Raw genomic sequence first — 826 nt, forward strand, 5'->3', positions numbered from 1 at the left:
CGAGAAATCTTTCTTCGTTAACGCATTATTTTCCCATAGACAAGTCAACAAGTATAAACGCATATACGCATATACCTACCAATCTTGGAATACAGCTAAATCGTGCTCTTCTAGGAGAAACCATCCTGCTATTGAATCGGGCCACGCGTCCAGCGGGCTCTTCCTGCCCTTCCCCATCCCTTCTGCGCATGCGTGCTGTGCGATCGGCGCCAGACGGAGACTTCGGTGTGCTGCACGCCTTGATCCAAGCGGGCCGCGTCCACGCTCCTGCTCGAGGGCGGAGGCGGCGGGCGTCCGTCGTGCGGATAGTAGAGGGCAGTCGAGGCGTATGCCGCATGGGCCCGAGGAGGAAGTTGGCCAGCCTCAGGTTAAGGCCCTATGAGACCCCGCACCCAGCCTGTATGCCATGCATCGCCCTCACTCGCCTCAAGCCGCTGCAATCCATAATGTGTTGTGGAGACTCTTCACATCGGGGTCTGGTGGGCTCGATGGTGTAACTTGGGCTGTTCTCGTCATCGTTCCGGCATCTGCGCCTCATCAGCTCACCCGGTCGGATGTACAAGATGCCGCATATTCCGCGCATATGCACTTTGGGGCTGATTGGTATGCATCTCTTCGTGCCTTTTCCGTCGACTACTCCTGCTCTGCTGACCTCTCGATGCCTTGCGTGAATGTGATACGCCTTGTCAGCTGTCATTGGCAGCGCGTGCGCACAGTACTCGGATTCTTGCATCCGGGGGCCTGCTTCAGTCAGAGCGGAGGGCCAGGAAAAAGAGCTTGAGGGACGCACTTTGGCGTGTGCTTCCATGGCGGCAGTGGCGGTGGT

Source organism: Leishmania donovani, chromosome 22 (assembly GCF_000227135.1).
Source record: "Leishmania donovani BPK282A1 complete genome, chromosome 22".
Taxonomy (NCBI): Eukaryota; Euglenozoa; class Kinetoplastea; order Trypanosomatida; family Trypanosomatidae; genus Leishmania; species Leishmania donovani.